Source organism: Nicotiana attenuata, unplaced genomic scaffold (assembly GCF_001879085.1).
Source record: "Nicotiana attenuata strain UT unplaced genomic scaffold, NIATTr2, whole genome shotgun sequence".
Lineage (NCBI taxonomy): Eukaryota > Viridiplantae > Streptophyta > Magnoliopsida > Solanales > Solanaceae > Nicotiana > Nicotiana attenuata.
This window is the reverse complement of record NW_017670686.1, coordinates 87575-98519: the sequence shown is the minus strand read 5'-3', so window position 1 is coordinate 98519 and position 10945 is coordinate 87575.

Sequence of the window (10945 nt, the reverse complement as noted above, 5' to 3'; positions counted from 1 at the left end):
GTATAGCAGCAGAAGCCATCAGATTTGGGAAGTGACAACAAAAAGATTTAGACATCATTGTCTTTGTAAATTTGACATTGTAAAGACATCAGACTAAATGAACAAATTGCTGGGCATTGAAAAACTAACTAAAACCAACTGAAAACTTTTCTAAACCATTTTATTTAAAACACATTCAGATGCTAACTAATGAAATCATAAAGCTTATAACTATTGAAAAAAAACCATGAAGATCACAATAATCACGTTCATTCTTTAATTTCCACATCTAAACATGCTGAATGAGCATTTCAACTTCTACCATTTTCTAACTAAAATCAATCACATGCCCTTTGGCCATACATCAAATAAGATCATGATTACCCTTAGTCTGTTAGCAAGAAAACATTCCGAAACACACAACACATTATCAAGCCTGGACAGTCATTTTATCTAAAGCTAAAAGCTGATTCATAACATATTCATCCTGCTATCATTTCAAAAATTTCAAATGAAGTACAACTAAGAGCGTCTCATTATTCAAAACTGAAACCAGCTAGAATACACAACAACTCATATGATCTAAGGCACAAAAATAGGAACAAAATATAAACAAGGTCCAGATAAGTCTATTGCCATTTATTAAACTTCTCATTCCCATCCTTAAGCTGAAATTTTACATCGAAACAAGGCTCAGGAACATGTACCTGGGATTCGAAGATAGAAAGAGAAATGGAGAGTCAGCAACAAAACAGTAGCAATCCAGCACCATCAAATGAGGCAAACAGTAGAATTGATTCAAAAGAAATCAACGGAACAGTAACTATTCAGTGGAAATCCCAGCCAAAACTCTCAAAAAGAACCAAGTCAATCCATTTTAAACCTCCGAAGGGAATCAGAAATTGTTCTAGTAGTGAAAGGAAAACCTTGAAATTCAGACCAAAAGTTCAATGGAATAGTATTTCTCTTCAAGTTTTTCAGCCGTCTCCTTTTTGTGGATTTTCAGCTCTCCAAAATCTGATATGAGCTGCAAGTAACAATGCCTTTATAGGCAAGCTACTAGGGCAGCCTTAAGGGTTCAATTTTTGCAATTGAGCCCTTTTGGAATTTTGGTTTTTTGCTTAGAAATCCCTCATTTTCTAACTTGCTAGCCAAGCAAGTCTATTCTCAGCTTCTGAGAAGCTTCTTAGGTGGTTACTTGAGATATTCCCTCAGTATTTTACCCAAACCACCCTTAGTTACCCCTGAAATTTACCCTTAAGCCTTACACGGATTATGGGTCAAGTTGACCCTGGGCTGACCCATTTAGAAGTTCAGCCCAAACCTAAACTTCAGGGTATGAACCTCAAGCCCAAGCAACATCAAAGCTAAACAAATGAGAACAAACAAGGAACCAGAAGCAATTCGAGCAACTTTTGGAAATTCAACTAATGAACAAACAATTAACGAACGTGAAACTAAAATAATAATAGACTGTTTATACTAATTAAAGAAAAGAAAACTTCTTAAAAACTAACATGCATGTAAAGGACAACTGAAACTGGGAAAGCAAAAGAGCTCAAAAGAAGGGGGAGAAGCAGATGACAATGGAAGATAAAATAAAAGAAAAAGTAAAGAAGAAAACTAACAAAAGAAAAACAGAAAAAGAAATACCTACAGAGACTCCAACGAATGAAGGAAGGAATCGAATCTTCAACTTCTTTGAATTTTCTGGCCTACTACGATATTAATCGTGTGTTCTTTATAAGAACACACGAATAACATCGAAATGGACCCAAATCTTCAAACAGGATCGAACCTGAGACCTTTTGGGAATTAGGGTTCAGACCTTCAAATTAAGATTCGAAGAACTCAGGTCTGATTTGAGGGAAAAGAAGTGGAGATTGGGGAAGAGGGGGTAATGGGGGCTCTATGGTGTTAATTTGGGGTTGAACAGAGGTGGCGCCGCCACCGGAGAACATCATGGCGGCGCTAGGGTTTCGTGTTTTCATCTGATATTTGAGGAATCCTAGGTGGATTCGAGGGAAGATGGTTGGGGATTTGAAACGAGGGGGTTGAGGGGAGTTCGTGGTGTGATTTTGAGTGAGTTTGGTGGTGGCGCCGCCACCGGTGGCGGGGGAATATTTGGGCGGCGACTAGGTTTACAGGGCGTCTCTGAGGGTGTGAGAGAGATGAGAGACTAGGGGGTAGGGGGAGCGTTTGGACAGTTATGTACTTAAACGGACCCACTTCTCAGCCGTCCGATCTCCTTACCTCGACGGCTGAGATCAAATTCACACTTAAATGGTGTCGTTTGGACTGGGGTGGAAGACGGACTGGGTCAGGGGTGATAGGGCCGGTTTCTGGCGGGTTTAAGGCGAAAAATGGTTTGGGCTTGGGGAATATAAATCTGAAACGGCCCAAATCAGACTTCTTTTGTTTTCCTTTTCTATTCCTTTGTTTTTCTTTTCTCAAATTAATTCTTTTCCCTTCCCTTTCCAAAATTAAATAAAAATCTACATTAAATCCTAGAATTTAATTACCCTAAAAACACCAATTAAACCTAAATAAAAATTATCATGATTAATTAAAACAACAAATTCAAAGAAAAATCGAAATTAACCTTAAAAAGGTGCAAATTAAACTATTTTTTGTGATTTTCCTTTTTATAAAACAACCTAATTACTTAATTATTCCTAAAATGTTAAATTAAATCCTAGATGCAAATGCAAATATTTTTGTATTTTCTATGAATTAAATAAATCAAACATGCACACAAAAATGCAAACAAACACAAAAATCATGCAATAATTCCTAAAAATCAAATAATTAAAAGAAAAATCCTAATTTTGGGAATTCTGTAGGAGTAATTCATGCGAGACAAAAATCACGTGCCCACAGGCGTATAGTTCATCTCAGCTCCTATCAGAGTTCGGCTAAGGTAGTACAAGGCTTGTTCCTTTCCTTCCTCATTTTCTTGAGCAAGTAGTGCTCCAAGTGAACGTTCTCGTGCCGCGATGTAGAGTATCAATGGCTTCCCAAACATTGGCGCCCCTAACACAGGTCGATTCAGCAATTATTTTTTTATGCTTTCAAAAGCATCTTGACATGACTGATCCCAATGAAAAGGGATATCCTTCCTCAATAGATGATTGAAGGGTTGACACCGTCCGGCTAGATTAGAGATGAACCTCCGGATGAATGCTAAGTTTCCTTGGAGACTTCTAAGCTCTCTCAAGTTCTTTGGCTTGGGCATTTTCTGAATGGCGTCAATCTTTGCAGGATCAACTTCAATTCCACGATGACACACAATGAAACCAAGAAACTTTCCTGAGGTAACTCCAAATGCACACTTGAGTGGATTCATTTTCAGGTCGAATTTTCTTAACCTTTCAAAAACAATTCGAAGGTCTTCAAGGTGGTAACGCGTACTCTTCTTCTTCACCAAGAAGTCATCAACGTAGCATTCAACCCTCTTATGAAGCATGTCGTCAAAGATGTTTTGCATCGCGCGTTGGCAGGTGGCACCGGCATTCTTCAGGCCGAAGGGCATCACTTTGTACCAATATATCCCTTTTGGAGTTCGGAAAGCAGTACACTCTTCATCTTTTGGAGACGTTCTGATTTGATTGTATCCGGAGGACCCATCCATGAATGACATAGCTTCATGCCCTGTTGTAGCATCAACCATGAGTTCAATAATTGGTAGCGGGAANTACCCTTTACCAAAATTAAATAAAAATCTACATTAAATCCTAAAATTTAATTACCCTAAAAACACCAATAAAACATAAATAAAAATTATCATGATTAATTAAAACAACAAATTCAAAGAAAAATCGAAATTAACCTTTAGAAGGTGCAAATTAAACTATTTTTTGTGATTTTCCTTTTTATAAAACAACCTAATTAATTAATTAATCCTAAAATGTTAAATTAAATCCTAGATGCAAATGCACGTATTTTTGTATTTTCTATGAATTAAATAAATCAAACATGCACAAAAAAATGCAAACAAGCACAAAAATCATGCAATAATTCCTAAAAATCAAATAATTAAAAGAAAAATCCTAATTTTGGGAATTCTTTAGGAGTAACTCATGCGAGGCAAAACTCACGTGCTCACATGCATGAACAAGATTGAGTACAGAGTATCAATGAAACTAATGAGATGACAGCAAGAAACAACCACTTGGGTCTCAACAGTATAGGCGTGAAACCCTAACATGATAATTCGCATGATTTACAGTTCTTTAACTTAATCAAATAATTACAACACAGATATCAGCAAGAAAGAGTCACTAAGCGGTGCCATGGAATGATCCAGGCCACAATTCATACGGTACACGCCCACACGCTCGTCACTTGGCATTTGCATCACCTCAATATTTACTCATATAGCACGTAGTTCGGGGTTTCGAACCTTCAGAACCAAGTTTGGAAGCGTTACTTACCTCAAACCAAGCCAAACCCTACTCCGCTACGCCTTTGCCTCTGGAATCGGCCTCCAAGCTCTCCGAATCTAACCGAAAGCAGCATATTATCATCAATATATGCTAAAGGAATGAATTCCACACGAAAATAATCAAATTAGACCCAAAATCCCGAATTTGCTCAAACCTGGCCCCATGGGCCCACGTCTCGGAATCCGGTAAAAGTCACAAAACTAGGAACTCCTTTCACTCCCGAGTCTATACATACCAAAATCATCAAAACCCTACCTCAAATGGTCCTTCAAATCCTCAATCAAAATTCTCCAAAACTCAAGCCCTAAACCCCTCAATTTCACCCCTAATTCCCACTAATATCATGATTACACAATGGGAAAATCATCATAAACACAAGTAATAAAGCTTAAGTAACTTACCCCACTGAAAATCCTTGTTTCCTCTTGAAAATCACTGCCTAAAGCTCAAATCCCGGCCAAAAATGGTGAAGAATGACCAACAATTCGCGCAGGAGCCTTTATACACATTTTGCCCAGTACTTCCGCATCTGCGGCCAAATTGACGCACCTGCGGTCCAAATGCCGCATCTGCGCCTTTCACTTAGAATTCCCAACTTCCGCACCTGCACCCCCGGCCTCGCACCTGCGGGCTTGCAGATGCAGTCCGACTTCCGTTCCTGCGGTCCTTCCCCGCTTCTGTGGTCTATTTCCACTTCTACGGACCTCGCACCTGCGGTCCCCAATCCGCAGGTGCGGAAATGACAGAAACAGCAGCTTCAGCTGCTCAAACCAATATCCAACCTTTCCGTTAACCATCCAAATTCATCCCGAGGCCCTCGGGACCTCAACCAAAAGTACCAACAAGTCATATACCACTATTCAAACTTATTCAAACCTTCGGAACACTCCAAACTACATCATAACACCAAATCACCCTCCGATTCAAGCCTAAAAACTTCTAAACTTCCGAATTCCGCAAACGATGCCGAAATCTATCAAACCTCGTTCGAATGACCTGAAATTTTGCACACACATCACGAATGACACTACTGAACTACTCCAATTTCCAGAATTCCATTTCGACCCCGATATCAAAATTTCCACTGCCGACTGAGAAACGCCAAATTTCCAATTTCGCCAATTCAAGCCTAAATCTACCACAAACCTCCAAATCACATTCTGGATGCGCTCCCACGTCCAAAATCACCTAACGGCTAAACCAAATCATAAAAATCCAAATCCGAGATCGAATACTAAAAAGTCAAAACTTGGTCAAACCTTTCATATTTAAAGCTTTAAGTTAAGAATTGTTATCCCAAATCTATTCCGCTTATCCTGAAAAACAAAACCGACGATTTACATAAGTCATAATACTTCATGCGGGACTAGTCATGCTCGAGAGGTGACGAGCGAAGTGCAAATGCTCAAAACGACCGGTCGGGTCGTTACATCCTCCCCCACTTAAACATACGTTCGTCCTCGAACGTGCCCAGAGTTATTCCAAAAGCCACTAAATCGCCATGTATCCCCACTATGCACATACCCGGGGGTGATCCCACGTCACCCTATCTCATATAGGTCCGATAGCACAATATAACTGAAATTTCACAAATCCCACCTAGACCATAACCTTAGAACCAAATTTACACTTTCAAAATTATCTATAAGATCAGAATCTCACATCTACATACTGAATAAGTCCGAACGAGATGTATCCAGTCATAGCCATGACCCAAGATGAAATCACATGATATACCGCATAACTCAAACACTCACAACGATGATTTCCAATCACAGCAGCTGCTCCAACAATTCCAATACTGGTAATAAATCTTTCATCACATCAAGCCTCATTCCAACACTTTCGTATACTGCCAATGATGAAAGAAATATGCAGAAATCATAACCATTCCTTAGATCAACCAATCATGGAGTTCCCTTTCCTTCGGCAAGGTCTTTAGTAAATTTCTAAGTTTAATTTCAATATTATCTTTCCAACATGCTGAAGTCGGATCCTATAGTATTCATTCTAGGTCCAATGACCTCATCTCATCCAACAAGACTACTCTGGTGACATGACACATCAATACAATCTAAAGCCATAACACGTGCAATATGCACACCAATAGGCAACGATCCAAATGTACTAAATTCATGGAACATAACTCAAATGAGAGAGCTGTACCGCAAGCTTACCGATACCACCGCAACACGATGCTAAGAACCCATCACGCACCGTAGAACCAGAACACACGAATCTGACCCGAAGTATCATACCTCCACATAACTTCGCTGCAATGCGCGACTCTACCCACACACTGGTCCACATGAGAAACCTCAAGTCACCATGCTAAAAGTCAACAACCATGTGCCATTTGATGTCTAGTACCAAAAGTGGATCACCACAACCACGGAAAAGCAAATGACGCAAGGCCATACCAGCCTGAAAGAACATGTCAAATGCACGATCAATCATACAACACCCAAATGACTGTGCATAAAATCGTTTGTGCATAAAATCAACATATCCGAATAAGCTCAAATAGAACCATATCGTTTGTGCATAAAATCAACGAATCACCATCCCACGTAGCATACAAGAGTAACTCACAAACGAATCTCGGGACACGAATAAGCTCATTAACAACCAAATGGAACCTTCTCAACCATAGCAATCTGGAGTCAACATATCCGACTCGATACAGAACACCTCCATATTTGCCTACCAATGAACCCCAACCAAGTCTGGTCGCCCAAAATAGATAAATAACTCTTCGAAAGTCCATAATGACTGAATCATGGCACAAACTATCATCTGACTAGCTTTGCTCGCTCCTTCACAGTCCACAGCCACAAAATAACCTGTATATGTGAACTCCCAGTCTCGAAATCCATAAAGCGCATGAATCACCATATCTGATCTCAACTCCACCGCTCGAATATATAACACACCTCTAATACTCAATCATTCCACGAGGGATAATCCTATAATCCTTCCGTGCCAACCAGTAAACTTGAATATCAGCAGTTGATCCAACAAGAGAGCGTCGCAATACCAATGAAGTACCCTTAACTCAAGCACACTGCCCTTTCTAAAATGTATACCCTTATCAAGCCGCACCAATTAGTGATATCATTTACCTAGTCGTCTGAGACTGCCCATGCTGCCTAAGAGTTCATGACCTTCCTTCAAGAACTGAACCGCGACCTTTCACATGCAAATTTCAATCCTACACAACATACTGCATATACCATGCCATCCTATGATAATTGTGAGAACTTCAACATCCACTCCGAGCCACAAGCAACTACGTACTTAACTAGCCAAGGACTTTCCATTTAATCCCATCTAGAAGAAAATCACTATACATCACCTGCCCCCTCACGCTAGTATAAAGTATCCATCTCTAACCGTGGTAGGAACCATCAAGAACTCTCCGAATCCCATTTGCACAAAACCAAACCGTCAGGACTGAATCCTTCTAACTCAACCAAGCTACGCATGTCACCAAAAACCCCAGAGCAATGCCACGAGACACCTGTAAAAACTCATTACCTCATAAGCACCCAAAGAACTAATCATATCCCTTACCATGCTGATCCGATCCATTGCCAAGCTGTCCTATTTATCCAAGTTTCTCCTAAATTACCTTCGAATTGATACTTCTCCTTGCCATAATACCGCAATCCCCAATCCAGACTCACCACACGAGACCCGAGCATAAAACCACACCGTCTAAGGCTCATAAGCTGCTGAATACTCTCTAAAATATCCGCAAAAGCACCACATTCAAAATACCTACCCTGAAGAGACTTCATGTGAATTTAAAGCCATTACCTTCACCTTCCTAATACTGATATGTAGAATCCATAAAGATATAGAAATGCCACCAGTCTTGACACCCTCCAATGTGAACCTCAGTAAATACACATCCTGAAGATCCCCCAATTGTTACATATACATCTTGAATCCATTAGAACCATTCTCGAGAGTCATCCACTCTGCTCAAACCTCAATCAGACTAATCAAACAGACCGAACAACTGGTGCTCCATTAGCACTCCAACACCCCAGGAAGTAACCCCACCTTAATGCAACCAAATAGATTATTGCTCCATCCACATAACATCATTCACTACTAACAGCTCAAGTCGTTCCATGATTCTTGTACACCCATAAAGCATAACACAATCCCTATCTAAAATTTTCCTTTACTCGAGTTATCCTCGATCTCAACCCCTGTAAGCCACAACTGATTCGCCGGTATATCTCAAACTGAACCCAATACAACGCATAACTATGCAATCAACTGATCAATAGCGGACTCCCCCACTTGGCTCAAAGCCATAGATCAAAACACACAATGACGCGCAATGCCCATACTCTATTACTACCATAATACCACAGTGAGATTGAACTTAATTCCCGGATAAGCTCGTGCAACACAAACCATCTAATACTTCAAATCATCTGCAAACCTCGCATTCACCCTTGTAATGGTCAAGCCCACTCTCATAAGTGATCATCACTCAAATTGCAACACATATAACTCACTATAAAAGAGAACTCGCTACAAAACAACATAGGGATCACGCAACCCTCAGGGCATCCCGCAGGAGATAACCCGCCTGCTTGCCTCAAACTAACATCTCTTTATACCCTTCCACAGTCATAAACGTCATGCAATCACTTGCTCTTCCTGAGTCTGAGCCCATATCACAACTTGAAAATCTACTTCACTTCTCAACTAACAACACAAAAATGTCCTTCAACACACCCATAACTCGAGACTATACGTAAAATCAAGATGGAAACCAAGCACTAAATAGTTCTTTCTACCTCAAGAAGACCCTTCTCGACACATTCAGATCATATGAACACACCCGTAGTCATATCATACTCATCATGTAGCCATCCAGCCATCACTTCCACCAATAGGGACACTACCGAACATATAAATCTCAAAAGCACGTGCTCACACCATCAACACCTTAGCGCTCAAGCTATAGGTGAGGCCCGACCTCAAGCCCTCCAGACTAGCCCAAGATCAACACATAGAAATCACATCTCGCCCCTCGTTCAGGGAATCACAAGCCGTCGATGCACAGCTGATACCGAGCGCTCATGCGCACACTCAAATACGTGGAAGGAATTCAAGGAATTACGCTTCAAGCTGAATCAATGACGCACGATAGCAATTCAAGAGTGTGGGATTTCCTAAAGGTTCTGCAGCCTCTCGAAGATAAGTACAGACATCTCCGTATCAATCCGCAAGACTCTACTAAACCCGCTCATGACCCGTGAGACCTATGTAACCTAGGCTCTGATACCAACTTGTCATGACCCAAACTCATCCCGTCGTGATGGCGCTTATTGTGGAACTAGGCCAGCCTCAACTAAACGCAATCCAAAACCATAATACTAAAATCAAATCATTTGCGGAGAAATTTTTATCATTTTTAAATAAATTGTTTAATACATAAAGAAAGATTCATATTACTATACAACCATCCCAAAACCAGGGTGTCACGGAGTACATGAGCGTCTAGAGAAATAACATAGTCTACCACAATGTTTACTGAATACTACTGAAACACAACTAGAGTAAAAGAGGAGGGTCAAGATCTGCGAACATCAAGCAGATACCTCAACAATCTCCCAAGCCTGCAATCTCGATCAGTGACTGCTACTGGGACCGAAAATACCTGGATCTGCACACAAGGTGCAGGAGGTAACGTATATAAACCAACTCGATAAGTAACAAGTCCAACCTGTGAACTAATAGGTAGTAATGAACTCAACTTTATCAGAGATAACAAAAATAACGTACAAAAACGTAGGCATGCTTTTAGTCAAATAAACAGCTCGAATAGTAAAGTAGAGCAGGTATGAACAAGGTAAAGAGGTATAACTCTGCTATATCTACATGCAAATGTACATGCTGTAAGAAATGCACCATGCTGAGTGCCTCATGTGCCCACATTCTCAAATGCTCGTCCCCTCAGTATTGTATATGGCTCATACGGCCCAGGGAAGATCCATCCCGGAATATATACATCTCTGACAGCAGTCACTCAGTACTGGGAAGGCCAAACCAGCCTATAGAGAAGATCCATCTCCAGATAATAATAATAACAACCTCACAATCACTCAGTACTGTATATGGCTCACAAGGCCTAGGGAAATCCATCCCGGAATATATATATCTCTGACAACAGTCACTCAGTACTGGGGAAGGCCATACTAGTCTATGGAGAAGATCCATCTCCAGATAATAATAATAACAACCTCACAACCACTCGGTACTGTATATGGCTCAAAAGGCCCAGGGAAATCCATCCCAGAACATAGTGAATAGACGTCACCCGGTACCGAGGAAAAAGGGATATCCATCCCTATGGAGAAATCCATCTCCATATATCAATACTTCGGACAAATCCATATCCAAGGAAATCCATCCCTCAATAATATCATCCGCGCTCACTGGGGGTGTATAGACTCCAGAGGGGCTCCTTTCAGCCCAAGCGCTATAATGAGCCA